The sequence below is a fragment of the Mobula birostris genome, chromosome 13, assembly GCF_030028105.1.
Source record: "Mobula birostris isolate sMobBir1 chromosome 13, sMobBir1.hap1, whole genome shotgun sequence".
NCBI classification, from domain to species: domain Eukaryota; kingdom Metazoa; phylum Chordata; class Chondrichthyes; order Myliobatiformes; family Myliobatidae; genus Mobula; species Mobula birostris.
This window is the reverse complement of record NC_092382.1, coordinates 89,745,420-89,767,577: the sequence shown is the minus strand read 5'-3', so window position 1 is coordinate 89,767,577 and position 22,158 is coordinate 89,745,420. Positions and strand designations below refer to the sequence as shown.

At 52.4% G+C, this 22,158-nt stretch overlaps 1 protein-coding gene across 1 annotated transcript in view; it reads right to left on the bottom strand.

Annotated features, from left to right (window-relative positions):
- Positions 1-22,158, bottom strand: part of LOC140208037 (uncharacterized) — a 189,740-nt gene that overhangs the window by 16,984 nt on the left and 150,598 nt on the right. Inside the window, exon 2 of the mRNA XM_072276566.1 lies at positions 6,857-7,021. The gene's annotated coding sequence lies outside the window, so the exon portion shown is untranslated. The remainder of the gene's footprint in view (positions 1-6,856; positions 7,022-22,158) is intronic.

The following is a 22,158-nucleotide window of genomic DNA, read 5'->3' as shown; positions in this document are numbered from 1 at the left end:
CAGGAGGTGAACTACCAATGTCATTGTTCCTCAGCCCAGAGATCAGAGGGGCGAAGCACATCTTAGACAGAACTACAGTCAACTCGACTTATTCAGTCTGCAGAAAATTCAAGGGAAACCTCTTCACCCACATAGTGGCGACTGTTTGGAACCCATCCCACAGGGAGAGTGAGAGGGGAACAACAGGGGAGGATTTAAAAGGATCGTCGTGGAACAGAAGCACTGGCAGGGTCCAGCCGGCCTGAGTTGATTCTCTACTGTACACTTGGTCTGTTATAAATTCACCAAGTTCTGGAGACAGATTTTAAAATAGAACTGATTTATTTGTCGCAGATTCAGAATATTGAACTCTAGTCACATTAAATGTGAATGTGCAGCAGAAGAAACTCCTCCCATGCCCAGTAACCAAACGAGATTTCTTAAGTTTGGCCGGGATGTGGGGGCTATCACCCCCTATATTAAGCTGCTAGCCGAGGCGAGAGTTACATATGGTTAGATAGCCGAGTGAGTCGCTCTCCACTTTCACAGCAGGTGAACGGCCTCTCCTCAGTGTGAACTCGCTGATGTACCTTCAGTTGGGATGAGCAAGTGAATCCCTTCCCACAGCCTGAGCAGGTGAACGGCCTCTCTCCAGTGTGAACTCGCTGATGGACCTTCAGTGGAGATGACGACATGAATCCCTTCCCACACACTGAGCAGGTGAACGGCCTCTCCCCGGTGTGAACTCGCTGATGTATCTTCAGTTGGGATGAGGAAGTGTATCCCTTCCCACAGTTTGAGCAGGTGAACGGCCACTGCCCAGTGTGAACTCGCTGATGTACCTTCAGATCGGATGAGGAAGTGAATCCCTTCCCGCAGTCTGAGCAGGTGAATTGCCTCTCTCCAGTGTGAACTCGCTGGTGTGCCAGTAGGTTGGCTGACCGAGTGAATCCTTTCCCACAGTCTGAGCAGGTGAATGGCCTCTCTCCAGTGTGAACTCGCTGGTGTGCCAGTAGGTCACGTGACTGAATGAATCCCTTCCCACAGTCTTAGCAGGTGAACAACGTCTCCCCAGTGTGAACTGACTTGTGTCCTTGTAGGCTAGCTAACTGTGTGAATCCCTTCCCGCAGTCCGAGCAGGTGAACGGCCTCTCTCCAGTGTGAACTTGCTGATATACCTTCAAGATGGGAGGACTGAGTGAATCCCTTCCCGCAGTCTGAGCAGGTGAATGGCCTCTCCCCAGTGTGAACTGACTGGTGTCTCAGTAGGGGAGATGATTTAGTGAATCCCTTCCCACAGTCTGAGCAGGTGAACGGCCTCACCCCGGTGTGAACTCGCTGGTGTTCCTTCAGCTAAGCTGATATAGTGAATCTCTTCCCACAGTCCGAGCAGGTGAATGGCCTCACCCCAGTGTGAACTCGCTGATGTACCTTCAGATGGGATGAGCAAGTGAATCCCTTCCCACAGACTGAGCAGGTGAACGGCCTCTTTCCAGTGTGAACTCGCTGGTGTACCAGTAGGTCAGATGGCTGAGTGAATCCCTTCCCACAGTCTATGCAGGTGAATGGCCTCTCTCCAGTGTGAACTCGCTGGTGAGCCATTAGGTCAGATGACTGAGTGAATCCTTCCCCACAAATTCAGCAGATGACTTGCCTCTGCCCAGTGTGAACTGACTGCTGTGTCCACAGGTGGGAAGGCCGACTGAATCCCTTCTCACACACAGAACAGGTGAATGTCCTTGTCCCAGTGTGAACTTGCTGATGTACCTTCAGTTGAAATGCCCGACTGAATCCATTTCCACTGTCTGAGCAGATGAACGGGTTCCCCCCGTGTAAAATGACGGGCATGCCAGTCGGTCAGATGATCGAGTGAATCCCTCCCCACAATCTGAGTAGGAAGGATGATAGAGTGAAACCCTTGCTCCACTTCTTAAATATCTGGACAGAGACAGCAAAACTGGCGTGTTGTGTTCGAGGTTTCCGCAGACAAACTCCTTGCCATTTTTAACCTGTAAAAAGATATACAAAATCCATCAGTGGGTGTAGGACAACATTTCAGATGAGATCACTTGAGTTGTCAAGGTGTGATCTGGCATCACACTGTTACATTGAAATTCAACCCAAGATGGAGAGAGAAATCATCTTCTAACTGGGCACAGTGCTGGTTTCTGGAATGACCATCAAATTCTGTGATGCTCTTCCTGTCTGTATAAGAATGGGGCATTTCTGCCATCTCCAATCTGTGACCTGGCTCAGTTTGACTCTTTCCATTGGTATGATTCCCAGTTCCCACAAAGCTGCATGGGTTCCTGGCCACACAATAACTGAAACACTCTCACACAAATAGCTGGTAGTACATTGCACACACCCACCACTCTGTGTAAAAAAACTTATCCCTGATATCCTCTCGGTATCTATTTCCAAGCACCTTAAAATTATGCCCTCTCATATTAGCCATTTCAGCCCTGGGATAGAAACCTCTATCCACACGATCAATGCCCCTCATCATCTTATACAACTAATAAAGGCTCTAAACATAAACAAGCAAATTATACATTTCTTTGAGGATTTGTTCGAAGTATACAAAATTATGAGGGTATAGACAGGGTAAATGCAAGCAGCTTTTTCCACTGAGGTTGGGTGGGATGACATCCAGAGGTCATGGGTACGTGGGAAAGGGGAAATTTTAACAGGAATATGTGGAAAAGCTCTTTACTGAAATGGTCGCGAGAGTGTGGAATGAGATGCCAGCACAAGTGGTGAACATGAGCTCAGTTTCACCATTTAAAAGAAGTTTGGTTGGGAGAATGGATGGTAGGGGTCTGGAGGGTGATGGTCCCGGTGCAGGTACTTGCATTAGACAGCTTAAATGTTTTTTCAGCATTGACTAGATGGGCCAAATAGCCTGTTTCTGTACTGAACTTCTTCATGTTTCTATGACAGAGAAGCTGGCCAAACTTGATTGGAAGGGAAAAGGTAGGAGTGACAACAGAACAGCAATGGCTGGCGTTTCTGGGAGCAATTCGGGAGCTGAGTGATCAATACATCCCAAAGAAGTGGAAGCATTGGAAAGGCAGGAGGGCACAGCCGTAGCTGAAATGAGAAGCCAAAGCCAAAATAAAAACCAAAGAGAGGACAAACAAAAGAGTAAAAACTATTGGGAAGCTTTTAGAAACCAAAAGATGATGACTAAAAAAGTCAGTTGAGCTCAGGAGGTGGAATTATGATATTGTAGTCATTAATGAGTCTTGGTAGCACCCAACAGTCTGAGGCATTTAGAGGAACAAAATATCCAGGGCCTCAATATTTCTGGAAAACCAAGGTTCCCTGCACCAGTTACATTTCAACGTTTATTTTGGCAGGCACATACAAACTCTACACACTCAAGATTTCACTTCTGAAGACCTCCCACTTACCAAGTACTCCTTTGCCAGAAAACAGCCTGTCCCAAATCACACTTGTCAGGTCCTTTCTGATACCACCAAAATTGACCTTTCTCCAATTTAGAATCTCAACCCGTGGTCCAGACCTCTCTTTTTCCATATTTACTTTGAATTTCATGGCATTATGATCACTAATTTCTGTCACCGGCCCTGGATTATTTCCTAACAGCTTATTGCACACTTCTACGTTGGGAATTCTACATACTGATTAAGGGCACATTTGACAAACTCTGCCCCATCTAGTCCTTTTACAGTATGGGAGTCCCAGTCAATGTATGGAAAGTTAAAATCACTTACTGAATCAACCTTTGTTTTTTGGCATGGTCTGCGATCTCTCTACATCCCTCTGCGATAGTGGCGGACAGTGAAATAGCTGACCAGGCCTCTTTTGAAGCAGCTGTCTGCGTCCAGAAGGCTGAGCTGTTTGCTTTGACTCGTGCCTGTATCCTAGCAACAGACAGAAGTGTGAACGTTTACATAGACTCCTGTTATGCTTCTGGAGTTGTACATGACTAAGGGGTTCTCTGGGAACATGGGGATTCCAGACTACCTCTGGCCACCCCATTAGTAATGCCACCTTTGTAAAAACTTTACTCACAGTTCTACAGCTACCTTGAGTTTTGGCTATTATTAAACGTACGGCCCACACCCACATGTCCGACCAGGTCACTAAAAGCAATGCTTTAGCAGATTAGACAGTGAAAAGTGTGGCACAATCCTCGGTTGTTGTGGTGCCCTCAGGTTCCCATCAAGCAACGTTCCGTGACTTAAGCAGAACGAGTTTGCCAGACATGCGGGAGGTACGTACTTTTCAGGGGTATGCCTCTGAGGAGGAGCACAAACTGTGTTCCCAGATGGGGTGCCAAAAAGACCCTGACCTAGGTTTTTGTATCACCCCAGCGGGACAGGTTTGTGTTCATACACAGTTTTTACCAACATTGGTCAATTAAATACATAATTGTACACACTGGGAAAGGAGGGAATGGTTGGTAAACTGTACCCTGCACATCGGGTACGACTCCCTTGACAGGTGGACCTTTTGCGCGTCTACAAGTTGATTTTATTGAATTGCCTGCAGTACATTGCTATAGATTCTGCATAGTTATTATAGACGTGTTTAGTAGATGGATTGAAGCTATTCCAACTACCAATACTGTTATGACTGTTGTGAAGGTATTATTACAGGAAATAACTCTCAGGTATGCTGAGCTCTGACAATGGGCCACACTTTGTGGCCAAAGTAAATGAAGGGGTATGTAACGAACTAGCTATCAGGCAACAATTCCACTGTGTACACCACCCACAGGCTGCTGGCATAGTGGAAACAGCCAATGGCACTCTGAAGAGTAAATTGGCCGATCTAACAGCAAAGATTGGACTCACTTGGTTAAAGGTCCTACCGTTAGCCCTATTCCACATGAGGGTTACTCCACAGGAGAAAACAGAGTTACCACCAACTGAAATCTTTTATGGACGGCCCATGAGGACACCCTGGGGACCAAGACCTTGTGTACCATTGCTCCCAGAAAGTCTACCGGCAAAATTGGATATGCATACCCTAGGGGAAGAGATGGGGAAATATATATGCCAACTAACCAAAGTTCTCCAAGCATTACATTCACAGGTACAACAGGCTTACAAGGAAGAGAACTACCCCACAGACAGGAGTGAATATCCCATCATAGAACCAGGGAATTTTGTCCTGATCAAGAACTGGGATCGAGGGAAACTCGGAGCTCGGTGGAGAGGACCATGTCAGGAGTTACTGACCACTCCCACGGCTGAAGGGGCAATCTCGGTGGATACATCGAACAGACAACAAACGTGTTACTGAAGGAACTGAGAAGGACTCTCTCGGATTAAAGGAAAATGTATTGGTTGATAGTAGTGTTTGTGTTTATGTCTTTGACAGGGCTCACCCCAGCATCCAGGGGCCCCCATGTTAACATTTTTCTGTCTCTCTGTCACACCTATGGTGGGTTTGTGCCGAAATTCGCCAGCATGGTAAAACTATGATTTCAATTTCAGTAATCCTGCTCAACCAGAGTGAGGAACTCTCAGCCTGGGCTTCCTCAAATTACACCCGGGGAAGAGAGGTGAGGAACTGCAGCCCAGTCAGAGATGACTGTGACTGTCAGTGTTTTGAGGGATGGTATTGCAAGCCCCTACCAAACGGAACTTCCTATACTGGGAAATATGCATCCTGGCCATACTTGCAGATGCCCAGCAGTGGAGAGGAATAACTGAGCCTGAACGATTTTGGATGATCACTTTTCTCTCCTACAGAGTAGCCAGGAATTCACGAGAGATAATCAGTTTGGCTACAGCACTTGAGGAGCTGGCCACAATACTGCAGGGGCCCAGACACAAACACAGGACCAAGTAACAGAAATATCTGCTGAAATGATTGCAATCCGGCAAACATTCCTACAGAATCGTAAAGCTTTAGATTTTATCTAGCTGAGAAAGGGGGAACCTGTGCTATTATTGACATAGAATGCGGCACCTATATCCCTGATGAGTCTAATATTACATCCCTCTCCGAGCACACTGCCAAGGAAACTGACAGCATCAAGAGAGTAGGGCAGGATTTACACGGATTCACCAAAGGTACGAAATGGTGGTCTTCGAAGGCCTGTTTGGTAATATATGGGGCATGATACTGCATTATGTTGTACATATCATTGTAATAATTACTGTTGTACGCTGCTTTTACCCACTGATAAGTCAATGCTGTACTCAGTTGCTTTCTCTGTAAAAAAATTACTGCTTTGTTGATCATGTAATGATGAAAAGGAGGGAATGATAAAGTATGTAAAAGGGTTAACACTTCGTTAAACAATAGCAGCCTGTTTTTCTGAAAGAAACTGCTGATGATCAACAGATGTGCTGAGCCATGCTGAGCCATATTTCTTCTTGAGTGTAGCTAGCTAGGGTTTCAGGATGCTTATCTCCTTGTGCACTCATGCGTAGAGATAGGACAGCTTCAGTCTGTTCTGTGTGTGTAAGCCATTATGACTATTTTGTAATTTTTCTTTAGGGTCTGTCATGTAGTAAATAACTTTGGCTCCAGCCTGTCTTGTGTGGGGGGTATCTGGACAGATATATCTGTGGTATAAGGGGAATTGTTAGTCAGTTAGTGGATTGGGCGGGAATAGTCATAGACTGTTCCTGTTTGAGTGACTAACTGAGTCAGCCCCGGGTGCTTGGAATAAAGAGTTTGTACTTGTACGGTCTCTGAGTGACTTTATCAGGATTCGACTTCCACAGAATGGGAGTGGTTTTAAAGGGCTGGGCTGCTGGACCTGGAGTAATTGCAACTGGGTCTGACAGAGGCATAGCTGATTCTTCAGTCTCACTCCAACTATTTCCTACCTTCTTTTGTACAGATATGTAATGTCTCAAGGTCCAGTGTTTGAGTAAATGTAACTCACCAAACTTTCTCCTGACTGAATCACTGGATTCTCCGAGTCAGGTGGGTCCTCTCCAGTTGATGGTCTCAATCCTCGGGCTGGTTCACTTGTTGCTGTTCCCTCGTCTTCAGTCGTGGTTTGCTTCCAGTTGTGGGTTTTTCTTCCAATAAATCTCTCACCGCAGGTCTAACATGAAAGATAATGAAGCACATTAACAATAAAAAGAAGAAACAAACATTTCTGCTTAATGTTACTAAGAACAAAACTCACTGAAATTTAAACATTGAAGGCAGATATAATGATCACAGTGAACAATCTTTTATTGTCCCTCGCACATCACAAAACGATATGGGGTAAGAAGGAGCCATCAGTCAGTCATGGTAAGACATAAGACACAGGAACAGAATTAGGTGTTTCGATCCATCTGGTCTGCCCCACCACTCAACCATGGCTGAGTTTTATTCCAACACCATATTCCTGCCTTCCTCCTGTAACCCTGAAGCTACTTAGCAATCATGAATATATTAATCTCTGTCATAAATGTAGCCAAATGGCAGCCTCAACCAACATCTGCGGCAACAAATTCCACAGATCAGACATCTTTTGGCCAAAAAACTTTTTCTTATCTCAGTTTTAAAGGGAAGCATCTTTATTCTGATACTGTGCTGTCAGATCACAGACTCTCCGTCTAATGGAAACATCATCTCCATGTCCACTGTATCCAGGCTTTTTAGCATCCGGTAGGTTTACTTAACCATACATCCCTCCACAACCCCCACCGTCCCTCTGAACACAGGTCCAGAACCATCAAATGCTCCTCATACATAAAGCTGATCATTCCTGAGATTATTCTTGTAAATCTTGTTAGCATCAACTGTATTGAACACATTTCCAGGAATAACAGACAAATTGGTACCAGGATAATTTACAGGGAAAAGTTGTGCTTTCTTTACTGTTCTACTATCACAGAACGAGCCATTTCCATTTCCCGGATAAAACAGGTCCAGTTCAGGAAATGTAAACCATTCCCGGGTGAATGTAATAAAAAGAAACTGGAATTACCAGAAATACTCAGCAGGTGAGGAACAGCTGTGGGAGAGGAAAAAACTTAACGATTCAGGTTAATAACGTTTTGTTAAAATGACTTCAAACATTTTCAGTTTTTAGTGCAGATCTCCAGCAACTTGAGTTTCTGTTTGATTTCCACTGCCTGACAGATGGTGGGGTGGGGGGGATTTTCCAAACACAGTTCGAACACTGAACCCTAGCTCTATTTCTACTGGTGCAAACACAGAGCAGCCTGTCCCTGTGAGAATGGAATGGGAACTCATCCTCTCCTCAGATTAGCAGTTATTGCTTCCAAGGAAACTCCAGAAACAAACATCTGATCCCAGAACAGAAATACTCACTCAACACCTCATAAATCTGGGCAGCTCGATCCCTGGATCCATTTTACCTAGATTGAAAACTGTGATATCCCAGGACCCAACCTCACAGAGTCACACTGCTGAATCTGCCACTCACCGACTTTGAGAGTCTCACACATTGTCCCCGCATCTCACACTGGGTAGTGTAATCCGGGATTTCCCCACAAGCAATGTCCAGCTGCTTGAACTCCAGCTTCCCACCACTCTGTGAAAAGAACAAACTTGCCACTCACATCTCCTCTCACCTTAAATGTATTAAGACATTTCAACACCCAGAAAAAATATATCGTCTGTCCACTCTATCTGTTCCTCTCATAATCTTATAAACGTCTATCCAGTCTCACCCCAGCCTCCGCTGCTCTAGAGAAAACAATACAAGTTTGTCCAACCTCTCGTTATAGCTCATGCCCTCTAATCCAGGCGGTATCCTGGAAAACCTCTTCTGCGCCCTCGACAAAGCCCTGACATCCTTCTGAGAGTGGGGGCGACCAGAACTGTATGAAACACTCCAGATGTGGTCTAACTAGTTTTATGAAGCTGCAACACAACTTCCCGACTTTTGAACTCAGTGCTTCAACTAATAAAGACAACCATGACATTGGCCTTCTGATCCACCCAATCAATCTCTTTCAGGGAGCGATGAACTTGGAGTCTAAGATCCCTCTGATCATCAACACTGTTCAGGGTTTTGCATTTAACAGTGTACTATCTCATACATTCGACCAACCCAGCTGCCAAGATGATCATCAATAATCAAATCTCACTGAGATTTCTCAGATCCTGTTGAATTTATTGCCAAGTGCACAAGTACGGGAAGGTACAGGTACAGAGAAACACTGACTTGTGGCAGCATCACAGGCAAGTACATACAGATAACACACGGAACACAAATTATATGATGCTCTGTCAGTAACAATCTATAAATATGTTTCATGTCATTGATAATATATAAAATGTATTCTGTCATGATCAATATTAAAATGTGCATTTTGTGTCAATAACAGACTTGGAAATGGTGAATTTGGTCCCTGTCTCCATTCCTCCTGTAATCCACAACCAGCTCCTTTGTTTTTGTGACATTGAGGGAGAGGTTCTTCTCTTGACACCACGGTGTCGGGGTGATGACCTCTTCTCTGTAGGCTGCCTCGTTATTATTTGAGATTAGGCCAGTCAGTCACGGGTGCACAGAGAGTAAAGGGGACAGGGTGTGTGTGAGTGTGCTGAGGGTCAGAGAGACAGTCACGGGTGCACAGAGAGTAAAGGGGACAGGGTGTGTGTGAGTGTGCTGAGGGTCAGAGAGACAGTCACGGGTGCACAGAGAGTAAAGGGGACAGGGTGTGTGTGAGTGTGCTGAGGGTCGGAGAGATGGTCATGGGTGCACAGAGAGTAAAGGGGACGGGGTGTGTGAGTGTGTTGAGGGTTGGAGAGACGGTCATGGGTGCACAGAGAGTAAATGGGACGAGGTGTGTGAGTGTGAGTGCTGAGGGTCGGAGAGACGGTCATGGGTGCACAGAGAGTAAAGGGGACGGGATGTGTGTGAGTGAGTGCTGAGGATCGGAGAGACGGTCATGGGTGCAAAGAGAGTAAAGGGGACGTGGTGTGTGAGTGTGCTGAGGGTCGGAGAGACAGTCACAGGTGCACAGAGAGTAAAGGGGACGGGGTGTGAGTGAGTGTGCTGAGGGTCGGAGAGACTGACAAGGGTGCACAGAGAGTAAAGGGGACGGGGTGTGTGTGTGTGTGTGTGCTGAGGGTCGGAGAGACGGTCATGGGAGCACAGAGAATAAAGGGGACGGGGTATGAGTGAGTGTGCTGAGGGTCGGAGAGACGGGCATGGGTGCACAGAGAGTAAAGGGGACAGAGTGTGTGTGTGTGTGTGTGAGTGTGCTGAGGGTCGGACAGACGGTCATGGTTGCACAGAGAGTAAAGGGGACCGGGTGTGTGAGTGTGCTGAGGGTCGGAGAGAGGGTCACGGGTGCACAGAGAGTAAAGGGGACCGGGTGTGTGAGTGTGTTGAGGGTCGGAGAGACGGTCACGGGTGCACATAGAGTAAAGGAGACGGGGTGTGTGAGTGTGCAGAGGGACAGAGAGACGGTCACGGGTGAACAGAGAGTAAAGGGGACGAGTTGTGTGTCAGTGTGCCTTGGGTCGGAGAGACGGTCAGGGATGCACAGAGAGTAAAGGGGACGGGGTGTGTGAGTGTGAGTGCTGAGGGTCGGAGAGACGGTCATGGGTGCACAAAGAGTAAAGGGGACAGTGTGTGTGAGAGTGTTGAGGGTCGGAGAGACGGTTATGGGTGCACAGAGAGTGAAGGGGACGGGGTGTGTGAGTGTGAGTGCTGAGGGTCGGAGAGTCCGTCATGGGTGCACAGAGAGTAAAGGGACGGGGTGTGTGAGTGTGCTGAGGATCGGAGAGCCAGTCACGGGTGAACAGAGAGTAAAGGGGACGAGTTGTGTGTCAATGTGCCTTGGGTCGGAGAGACGGTCAGGGATGCACAGGGAGTAAAGGGGACGGGGTTTGTATGAGTGAGAACTGAGGGTCGGAGAGACGGTTATGGGTGCACAGACAGTAAAGGGAACGGGGAGTGTGTGAGTGTGTGTCTGTGCTGAGGCTCAGAGAGACGGACACAGGTGCACAGACAGTAATGGGGACGTGGTGTGTGTGTGTGCTGAGGGTCGGAGAGACGGTCATGGGTGCACAGAGAGTAAAGGGGACGGGGTGTGTGAGTGTGAGTGCTGAGGGTCGGAGAGTCCGTCATGGGTGCACAGAGAGTAAAGGGGACGGGGTGTGTGAGTGTGCTGAGGGTCGGAGAGACGGTCACGGGTGCACAGACAGTAAAGGGAACGGGGTGTGTGTGTGAGTGTGCTGGGGGTCGGAGAGACGGTCACGGGTGCACAGAGATTAAAGGGGACGGGGTGTGTGTGAGTGTGCTGAGGGTCGGAGAGGGTCAGGGGTGCACAGAGAGTAAAGGGGACGGGGTGTGTGTGAGTGTGCTGAGGGTCGGAGAGACGGTCACGGGTGCACAGAGAGTAAAGGGAACGAGGAGTGTGTGAGTGTGTGTTGAGGGTCGGAGAGACATTCACAAGTGCACAGAGAGTAAAGGGGACGGGGTGTGTGAGTGTGCAGAGGGACAGAGAGACGGTCACGGGTGAACAGAGAGTAAAGGGGACGAGTTGTGTGTCAGTGTGCCTTGGGTCGGAGAGACGGTCAGGGATGCACAGAGAGTAAAGGGGACGGGGTGTGTGAGTGTGAGTGCTGAGGGTCAGAGAGACGGTCATGGGTGCACAAAGAGTAAAGGGGACGGTGTGTGTGAGAGTGTTGAGGGTCGGAGAGACGGTTATGGGTGCACAGAGAGTGAAGGGGACGGGGTGTGTGAGTGTGAGTGCTGAGGGTCGGAGAGTCCGTCATGGGTGCACAGAGAGTAAAGGGGACGGGGTGTGTGAGTGTGCTGAGGATCGGAGAGCCAGTCACGGGTGAACAGAGAGTAAAGGGGACGAGTTGTGTGTCAGTGTGCCTTGGGTCGGAGAGACGGTCAGGGATGCACAGGGAGTAAAGGGGACGGGGTGTGTGAGTGTGAGAGCTGAGGGTCGGAGAGACGGTCATGGGTGCACAGAGAGTAAAGGGAACGGGGAGTGTGTGAGTGTGTGTTGAGGGTCGGAGAGACATTCACAAGTGCACAGAGAGTAAAGGGGACGGGGTGTGTGAGTGTGCAGAGGGACAGAGAGACGGTCACGGGTGAACAGAGAGTAAAGGGGACGAGTTGTGTGTCAGTGTGCCTTGGGTCGGAGAGACGGTCAGGGATGCACAGAGAGTAAAGGGGACGGGGTGTGTGAGTGTGAGTGCTGAGGGTCGGAGAGTCCGTCATGGGTGCACAGAGAGTAAAGGGGACGGGGTGTGTGAGTGTGCTGAGGATCGGAGAGCCAGTCACGGGTGAACAGAGAGTAAAGGGGACGAGTTGTGTGTCAGTGTGCCTTGGGTCGGAGAGACGGTCAGGGATGCACAGGGAGTAAAGGGGACGGGGTGTGTGAGTGTGAGAGCTGAGGGTCGGAGAGACGGTCATGGGTGCACAGAGAGTAAAGGGGACGGGGTTTGTATGAGTGAGAACTGAGGGTCGGAGAGACGGTCACGGGTGCACAGAGAGTAAAGGGGACGGGGTGTGTGTGAGTGTGCTGAGGGTCAGAGAGACAGTCACGGGTGCACAGAGAGTAAAGGGGACAGGGTGTGTGTGAGTGTGCTGAGGGTCGGAGAGATGGTCATGGGTGCACAGAGAGTAAAGGGGACGGGGTGTGTGAGTGTGTTGAGGGTTGGAGAGACGGTCATGGGTGCACAGAGAGTAAATGGGACGAGGTGTGTGAGTGTGAGTGCTGAGGGTCGGAGAGACGGTCATGGGTGCACAGAGAGTAAAGGGGACGGGATGTGTGTGAGTGAGTGCTGAGGATCGGAGAGACGGTCATGGGTGCAAAGAGAGTAAAGGGGACGTGGTGTGTGAGTGTGCTGAGGGTCGGAGAGACAGTCACAGGTGCACAGAGAGTAAAGGGGACGGGGTGTGAGTGAGTGTGCTGAGGGTCGGAGAGACTGACAAGGGTGCACAGAGAGTAAAGGGGACGGGGTGTGTGTGTGTGTGTGCTGAGGGTCGGAGAGACGGTCATGGGAGCACAGAGAATAAAGGGGACGGGGTATGAGTGAGTGTGCTGAGGGTCGGAGAGACGGGCATGGGTGCACAGAGAGTAAAGGGGACAGAGTGTGTGTGTGTGTGTGAGTGTGCTGAGGGTCGGACAGACGGTCATGGTTGCACAGAGAGTAAAGGGGACCGGGTGTGTGAGTGTGCTGAGGGTCGGAGAGAGGGTCACGGGTGCACAGAGAGTAAAGGGGACCGGGTGTGTGTGAGTGTACTGAGGGTCGGAGAGACGGTCACGGGTGCACAGTGAGTAAAGGGGACGGGGTGTGACTGTGCTGAGGGTCGCAGAGACGGCAATCGGTGCACAGAGAGTAAAGCAGACGAGGTATGTGTGAGTGTGCTGAGGGTCGGACAGACAGTCACGGGTGCACAGAGAGTAAAGGGGACGGTGTGTGTGAGTGTGTTGAGGGTCGGAGAGACGGTGACGGGTGCACATAGAGTAAAGGAGACGGGATATGTGTGAGTGTGCTGAGGGTCGGAGAGACGGTTATGGGTGCACAGAGAGTGAAGGGGACGGGGCGTGTGAGTGTGAGTGCTGAGGGTCGGAGAGTCCGTCATGGGTGCACAGAGAGTAAAGGGGACGGGGTGTGTGAGTGTGCTGAGGGTCGGAGAGACGGTCACGGGTGCACAGAGAGTAAAGGGAACGGGGAGTGTGTGAGTGTGTGTTGAGGGTCGGAGAGACATTCACAAGTGCACAGAGAGTAAAGGGGACGGGGTGTGTGAGTGTGCAGAGGGACAGAGAGACGGTCACGGGTGAACAGAGAGTAAAGAGGACGAGTTGTGTGTCAGTGTGCCTTGGGTCGGAGAGACGGTCAGGGATGCACAGAGAGTAAAGGGGACGGGGTGTGTGAGTGTGAGTGCTGAGGGTCGGAGAGACGGTCATGGGTGCACAAAGAGTAAAGGGGACGGTGTGTGTGAGAGTGTTGAGGGTCGGAGAGACGGTTATGGGTGCACAGAGAGTGAAGGGGACGGGGTGTGTGAGTGTGCTGAGGATCGGAGAGCCAGTCACGGGTGAACAGAGAGTAAAGGGGACGAGTTGTGTGTCAGTGTGCCTTGGGTCGGAGAGACGGTCAGGGATGCACAGGGAGTAAAGGGGACGGGGTGTGTGAGTGTGAGAGCTGAGGGTCGGAGAGACGGTCATGGGTGCACAGAGAGTAAAGGGGACGGGGTTTGTATGAGTGAGAACTGAGGGTCGGAGAGACGGTTATGGGTGCACAGAGAGTAAAGGGGACGGGGTGTGTGCGTGTGCTGAGGGTCAGAGAGACGGTCACGTGTGCACAGAGAGTAAAGGGAACGGGGTGTGTGTGAGTGGTGTTGAGGCTCAGAAAGACATTCACAGGTGCACAGAGAGTAAAGGGGACGGGGTGTGTGAGTGTGCTGAGGGACCGAGAGACGGTGACAGGTGCACAGAGAGTAAAGGGGACAGGGGTTGTGTGTGAGTGTGCTGAGGGTCGGAGAGACGGTCACGGGTGCACAGAGAGTAAAGGGGACGGGGTGTGTGAGTGTGCTGAGGGTCGGAGAGACGGTCACGGGTACACAGCGAGTAAAGGGGACAGGGCGTGTGTGAGTGTGCTGAGTATCGGAGAGACAGTGATGGGTGCACAGAGAATAAAGGGAACGAGTTGTGTGTGCGTGCTGAGGGTCGGAGAGACAGTCACGGGTGCACAGAGAGTAGAGGGGACGGGGTGTGTGTGAGTGTGCTGAGGGTCGGAGAGTCGGTCACGGGTGCACAGAGAGTAAAGGGGACGGGGTGTGAGTGAGTGTGCTGAGGGTCGGAGAGACGGTCATGGGTGCACAGAGAGTAAAGGGGACGGGGTGTGTGTGAGTGAGAACTGAGGATCGGAGAGACGGTTATGGGTGCACAGAGAGTAAAGGGGACGGGGTGTGTGAGTGTGCTGAGGGTCGGAGAGACGGTCACAGGTGCACAGAGAGTAAAGGGGACGGGGTGTGTGAGTGTGCTGAGAGTCGGAGAGACGGTCATGGGTGCACAGAGAGTAAAGGGGACGGGGTGTGTGAGTGTGCTGAGGGTCGGAGAGACGGTTATGGGTGCACAGACAGTAAAGGGAACGGGGAGTGTGTGAGTGTGTGTCTGTGCTGAGGCTCAGAGAGACGGACACAGGTGCACAGACAGTAATGGGGACGTGGTGTGTGTGTGTGCTGAGGGTCGGAGAGACGGTCATGGGTGCACAGAGAGTAAAGGGGACGGGGTGTGTGAGTGTGAGTGCTGAGGGTCGGAGAGTCCGTCATTGGTGCACAGAGAGTAAAGGGGACGGGGTGTGTGAGTGTGCTGAGGGTCGGAGAGACGGTCACGGGTGCACAGACAGTAAAGGGAACGGGGAGTGTGTGAGTGTGTGTTGAGGGTCGGAGAGACATTCACAAGTGCACAGAGAGTAAAGGGGACGGGGTGCGTGAGTTTGCAGAGGGACGGAGAGACGGTCACGGGTGCACAGAGAGTAAAGGGGACAGGGTATGAGTCTGTGTACTGAGGGTCGGAGAGACGGTCATGGGTACAGACAGAGTAAAGGGGACGGGGTGTGTGTGTGAGTGTGCTGGGGGTCGGAGAGACGGTCACGGGTGCACAGAGATTAAAGGGGACGGGGTGTGTGTGAGTGTGCTGAGGGTCGGAGAGGGTCAGGGGTGCACAGAGAGTAAAGGGGACGGGGTGTGTGTGAGTGGGCTGAGGATCGGAGAGACAGTCACGGGTAAACAGAGAGTAAAGGGGACAGGGTGCGTGTGAGTGGGTGCTGAGGGTTGGAGAAACGGTCACGGGTGCACAGAGCAAAGGGGACGGGCTGTGTGAGTGTGCTGAGGGTCGGAGAGACTGTCCAGGTGCACAGAGAGTAAAGGGGACGGGGTGTGTGTGTGTGTGTGTGTGTGTGTGTGTGTGTGTGTGTGTGTGTGTGTGTGTGTGTGCGCGCTGAGGGTCGGAGAGACAGTCACAGGAGCACAGAAGTTAAAGGGAACGGTTGTGTGTGAGTGTGCTGAGGGTCGGAGAGACCGTCACGGGTACACAGCGAGTAAAGGGGACAGGGCGTGTGTGAGTGTGCTGAGTATCGGAGAGACGGTGATGGGTGCACAGAGAATAAAGGGAACAAGTTGTGTGTGCGTGCTGAGGGTCGGAGAGACAGTCACGGGTGCACAGAGAGTAAAGGGGACGGGGTGTGTGTGTGTGTGCTGAGGGTCGGAGAGACGGTCAGGGGTGCACAGAGAGTAGAGGGGACGGGGTGTGTGTGAGTGTGCTGAGGGTCGGAGAGTCGGTCACGGGTGCACAGAGAGTAAAGGGGACGGGGTGTGAGTGAGTGTGCTGAGGGTCGGAGAGACGGTCATCGGTGCACAGAGAGTAAAGGGGATGGGATGTGTGAGTTTGAGTGCTGAGTGTCGGAGAGACGGTCATGGGTGCACAGAGAGTAAAGGGGACGGGGTGTGTGTGAGTGAGAACTGAGGGTCGGAGAGACGGTTATGGGTGCACAAAGAGTAAAGGGGACGGGGTGTGTGAGTGTGCTGAGGGTCGGAGAGACGGTCACAGGTGCACAGAGAGTAAAGGGGACAGGGTGTGTGAGTGTGCTAAGGGAGCGAGAGACGGTCACGTGTGCACAGAGAGTGAAGGGGACAGGGGGTGTGTGTGTGTGTGCTAAGGCTCAGAGAGACGTTCATCGGTGCACAGAGAGTAAAGGGGATTGGGTGTGTGAGTGTGCTGAGGGTCGGAGAGATGGTCACGGGTGCACAGAGAGTAAAGGGGACGGTGTGTGTGAGTGTGCTGAGGGTCGGAGAGACGGTCACGGGTATACAGAGAGTAAAAGGGACAGGGTGTGTGTGTGTGTGTGTGTGTGTGTGTGTGTGTGTGTGTGTGTGTGTGTGTGCTGAGGGTCGGGGAGACAGTCACGGGTGCACAGAGAGTAAAGGGGACGGGGTGTGTGAGTGTGCAGAGGGACGGAGAGACGGTCACGTGTGCACAGAGAGTGAAGGGGACGGGGTGTGTGTGTGTGTCTGCTAAGGGTCAGAGAGACGGTCATGGGTGCACAGAGAGTAAAAGGGACGGGGTGTGTGAGTGTGCTGAGGATCGGAGAGCCAGTCACGGGTGCACAGAGAGTAAAGGGGACGGGGTGTGTGTGAGTGTGCTGAGGGTCGGAGAGCCAGACACGGGTGCACAGAGAGTAAAGGGGACGGGTTGTGTGTCAGTGTGCTGAGGGTCGGAGAGACGGTCAGGGATGCACAGAGAGTAAAGGGGACGGGGTGTGTGAGTGTGAGTGCTGAGGGTCAGAGAGACGGTCATGGGTGCACGGAGAGTAAAGGGGATGGGGTGTGTGTGAGTGAGAACTGAGGGTCGGAGAGACGGTCATGGGTGCACAGAGAGTAAAAGGGACGGGGTGTGTGAGTGTGCTGAGGATCGGAGAGCCAGTCACGGGTGCACAGAGAGTAAAGGGGACGGGGTGTGTGTGAGTGTGCTGAGGGTCGGAGAGCCAGACACGGGTGCACAGAGAGTAAAGGGGACGGGTTGTGTGTCAGTGTGCTGAGGGTCGGAGAGACGGTCAGGGATGCACAGAGAGTAAAGGGGACGGGGTGTGTGAGTGTGAGTGCTGAGGGTCAGAGAGACGGTCATGGGTGCATGGAGAGTAAAGGGGATGGGGTGTGTGTGAGTGAGAACTGAGGGTCGGAGAGACGGTAATGGATGCACAGAGAGTAAAGGGGACGGGGTGTGTGAGTGTGCTGAGGGTCGGAGAGACGGTCACGTGTGCACAGAGAGTAAAGGGAACGGGGTGTGTGTGAGTGTGTGTTGAGGCTCGGAGAGACATTCACAGGTGCACAGAGAGTAAAGAAGACGGGGTGTGTGAGTGTGCTGAGGGACCGAGAGACGGTGACGGGTGCACAGAGATTAAAGGGGACGGGGGGTGTTTGTGTGTCTGCTAAGGGTCAGAGAGACGTTCATGGGTGCACAGAGAGTAAAGAAGACGGGGTATGTGTGAGTGTGCTGAGGGTCGGAGAGACGGTCACGGGTGCACAGAGAGTAAAGGGGACAGGGTGTGTGAGTATGCTGAGGGTCGGAGAGACGGTCACGGGTGCACAGTGAGTAAGGGGGACGGGGTGTGACTGTGCTGAGGGTCGCAGAGACGGTCATTGGTGCACAGAAAGTAAAGGAGACGTGGTATGTGTGAGTGTGCTGAGGGTCGGAGAGACGGTCACGTGTGCACAGAGAGTAAAGGGAACGGGGTGTGTGTGAGTGTGTGTTGAGGCTCAGAGAGACATTCACAGGTGCACAGAGAGTAAAGAAGACGGGGTGTGTGAGTGTGCTGAGGGACCGAGAGACGGTGACGGGTGCACAGAGAGTAAAGGGGACAGGGTGCGTGTGAGTGGGTGCTGAGGGTTGGAGAAACGGTCACGGGTGCACAGAGCAAAGGGGACGGGCTGTGTGAGTGTGCTGAGGGTCGGAGAGACTGTCCAGGTGCACAGAGAGTAAAGGGGACGGGGTGTGTGTGTGTGTGTGTGTGTGTGTGTGTGTGTGTGTGTGTGTGTGTGCGCGCTGAGGGTCGGAGAGACAGTCACAGGAGCACAGAAGTTAAAGGGAACGGTTGTGTGTGAGTGTGCTGAGGGTCGGAGAGACCGTCACGGGTACACAGCGAGTAAAGGGGACAGGGCGTGTGTGAGTGTGCTGAGTATCGGAGAGACGGTGATGGGTGCACAGAGAATAAAGGGAACAAGTTGTGTGTGCGTGCTGAGGGTCGGAGAGACAGTCACGGGTGCACAGAGAGTAAAGGGGACGGGGTGTGTGTGTGTGTGCTGAGGGTCGGAGAGACGGTCAGGGGTGCACAGAGAGTAGAGGGGACGGGGTGTGTGTGAGTGTGCTGAGGGTCGGAGAGTCGGTCACGGGTGCACAGAGAGTAAAGGGGACGGGGTGTGAGTGAGTGTGCTGAGGGTCGGAGAGACGGTCATCGGTGCACAGAGAGTAAAGGGGATGGGATGTGTGAGTTTGAGTGCTGAGTGTCGGAGAGACGGTCATGGGTGCACAGAGAGTAAAGGGGACGGGGTGTGTGTGAGTGAGAACTGAGGGTCGGAGAGACGGTTATGGGTGCACAAAGAGTAAAGGGGACGGGGTGTGTGAGTGTGCTGAGGGTCGGAGAGACGGTCACAGGTGCACAGAGAGTAAAGGGGACAGGGTGTGTGAGTGTGCTAAGGGAGCGAGAGACGGTCACGTGTGCACAGAGAGTGAAGGGGACAGGGGGTGTGTGTGTGTGTGCTAAGGCTCAGAGAGACGTTCATCGGTGCACAGAGAGTAAAGGGGATTGGGTGTGTGAGTGTGCTGAGGGTCGGAGAGATGGTCACGGGTGCACAGAGAGTAAAGGGGACGGTGTGTGTGAGTGTGCTGAGGGTCGGAGAGACGGTCACGGGTATACAGAGAGTAAAAGGGACAGGGTGTGTGTGTGTGTGTGTGTGTGTGTGTGTGTGTGTGTGTGTGTGTGTGTGTGTGTGCTGAGGGTCGGGGAGACAGTCACGGGTGCACAGAGAGTAAAGGGGACGGGGTGTGTGAGTGTGCAGAGGGACGGAGAGACGGTCACGTGTGCACAGAGAGTGAAGGGGACGGGGTGTGTGTGTGTGTCTGCTAAGGGTCAGAGAGACGGTCATGGGTGCACAGAGAGTAAAAGGGACGGGGTGTGTGAGTGTGCTGAGGATCGGAGAGCCAGTCACGGGTGCACAGAGAGTAAAGGGGACGGGGTGTGTGTGAGTGTGCTGAGGGTCGGAGAGCCAGACACGGGTGCACAGAGAGTAAAGGGGACGGGTTGTGTGTCAGTGTGCTGAGGGTCGGAGAGACGGTCAGGGATGCACAGAGAGTAAAGGGGACGGGGTGTGTGAGTGTGAGTGCTGAGGGTCAGAGAGACGGTCATGGGTGCACGGAGAGTAAAGGGGATGGGGTGTGTGTGAGTGAGAACTGAGGGTCGGAGAGACGGTCATGGGTGCACAGAGAGTAAAAGGGACGGGGTGTGTGAGTGTGCTGAGGATCGGAGAGCCAGTCACGGGTGCACAGAGAGTAAAGGGGACGGGGTGTGTGTGAGTGTGCTGAGGGTCGGAGAGCCAGACACGGGTGCACAGAGAGTAAAGGGGACGGGTTGTGTGTCAGTGTGCTGAGGGTCGGAGAGACGGTCAGGGATGCACAGAGAGTAAAGGGGACGGGGTGTGTGAGTGTGAGTGCTGAGGGTCAGAGAGACGGTCATGGGTGCATGGAGAGTAAAGGGGATGGGGTGTGTGTGAGTGAGAACTGAGGGTCGGAGAGACGGTAATGGATGCACAGAGAGTAAAGGGGACGGGGTGTGTGAGTGTGCTGAGGGTCGGAGAGACGGTCACGTGTGCACAGAGAGTAAAGGGAACGGGGTGTGTGTGAGTGTGTGTTGAGGCTCGGAGAGACATTCACAGGTGCACAGAGAGTAAAGAAGACGGGGTGTGTGAGTGTGCTGAGGGACCGAGAGACGGTGACGGGTGCACAGAGATTAAAGGGGACGGGGGGTGTTTGTGTGTCTGCTAAGGGTCAGAGAGACGTTCATGGGTGCACAGAGAGTAAAGAAGACGGGGTATGTGTGAGTGTGCTGAGGGTCGGAGAGACGGTCACGGGTGCACAGAGAGTAAAGGGGACAGGGTGTGTGAGTATGCTGAGGGTCGGAGAGACGGTCACGGGTGCACAGTGAGTAAGGGGGACGGGGTGTGACTGTGCTGAGGGTCGCAGAGACGGTCATTGGTGCACAGAAAGTAAAGGAGACGTGGTATGTGTGAGTGTGCTGAGGGTCGGAGAGACGGTCACGTGTGCACAGAGAGTAAAGGGAACGGGGTGTGTGTGAGTGTGTGTTGAGGCTCAGAGAGACATTCACAGGTGCACAGAGAGTAAAGAAGACGGGGTGTGTGAGTGTGCTGAGGGACCGAGAGACGGTGACGGGTGCACAGGGAGTAAAGGGGACAGGGGGTGTTTGTGTGTCAGCTGAGTGTCGGAGAGACGGTGATGGGTGCACAGAGAATAAAGGGGACGGGGTGTGTGTGTGTGTGCTGAGGGTCGGAGAGACACATCACGGGTGCACAGAGAGTAAAGGGGACGGGGTGTGAGTGAGTGTGCTGAGGGTCGGAGAGACAGTCATGGGTACAGAGAAAGTAAAGGGGACGGGGTGTGTGTGTGTGTGTGTGCTGAGGGTCGGAGAGACGGTCATTGGTGCACAGAGAGTAAACGGGACGAGGTGTGTGAGTGTGAGTGCTGAGGGTCGGACAGACAGTCATTGGTGCACAGAGAGTAAAGGGGACGGGGTGTGTCTGAGTGAGTGCTGAGGATCGGAGAGGCGGTCATGGGTGCATAGAGAGTAAAGGGGACGTGGTGTGTGAGTGTGCTGAGGGTCGGAGAGCCAGTCACGGGTGCAAAGAGAGTAAAGGGGACGTGGTGTGTGAGTGTGCTGAGGGTCAGAGAGACAGTCACGGGTGCACAGAGAGTAAAGGAGACAGAGTGTGTGTGTGTGTGTGTGTGTGTGTGTGTGTGTGTGTGTGTGTGTGTCTGCGCGCGCGTGCTGAGGGTCGGAGAGATGGTCATGGGTGCACAGAGAGTAAAGGGGATGGGGTGTGTGTCTGTGTGTGCTGAGGGTCGGAGAGAGGGTCACAGGTGCACAGAGAGTAATGGGGACGGGCTGTGTGAGTGTGCGTTGAGGGTCGGAGAGACATTCACAAATGCACAGAGAGTAAAGGGGACGGGGTGTGTGAGTGTGCAGAGGGACGGAGAGACGGTCACGTGTGCACAGAGAGTAAAGGGGACGGGCTGTGTGAGTGTGCTTAGGGTCGGAGAGATGGTCAGGGATGCACAGAGAGTAAAGAGGACGGTGTGTGTGTGCGTGTGTGTGCATGCTGAGGGTCGGAGAGACAGTAACGGGTGCACAGAGAGTAAAGGGGACGGTGTGTGTGTGTGTGTGTGCGTGCTGAGGGTCGGAGAGACAGTCACGGGTGCACAGAGTAAAGGGGACGGGGTGCGTGAGTTTGCAGAGGGACGGAGAGACGGTCACGTGTGCACAGAGAGTAAAGGGGACAGTGTGTGTCTGTGTGTCTGCTAACGGTCAGAGAGACGGTCACGGGTGCACAGAGAGTAAAGGGGACAGAGTGTGTGTGTGTGTGTACTGAGGGTCGGAGAGACGGTCATGGGTACAGACAGAGTAAAGGGGACGGGGTGTGTGTGTGAGTGTGCTGAGGGTCGGAGAGACGGTCACGGG